This window comes from Plasmopara halstedii (assembly GCF_900000015.1).
Source record: "Plasmopara halstedii genome assembly, contig: Scaffold_179, whole genome shotgun sequence".
NCBI classification, from domain to species: domain Eukaryota; phylum Oomycota; class Peronosporomycetes; order Peronosporales; family Peronosporaceae; genus Plasmopara; species Plasmopara halstedii.
The window spans coordinates 225,273-225,698 of NW_020187100.1; positions in this window are offsets into that span (position 1 = coordinate 225,273).

Genomic DNA, 426 nt, shown 5'->3' on the forward strand with positions numbered 1-426 from the left:
ATACAGATCCTCATCATGAGGAACCACAATTCATGGTATATCCGTTGAATCGGTGCTACAATATAGCAGCCCGTTATTCAACGAATATCGGTGCAATCGTGCACGCAATCTTGATGACAATTGCTTGTCCGAGATTCCAAACTCCTTGCTCCCTAGAGCTCGTAGCAATGCTACACACATCTCATCACCCGCATACGCGGTGCGGATCAAATCTGTTACAGACGACGTTACAGTTGTAACATGAGCAAGCTCATAGTCTGGTCTGCGTCACAACGCATCAGCCAAAGCAATCTGCTTTCCCGGTTTATACTTCACCTCGAAGTTATATTACACAAAGAATGATAGCCATCTAGCCATCCAGCGAGAGGTGGGCGACTGAGTCGCAGTGCGTAGTGACGCATGATCTGTATAGATCACAAACGACTT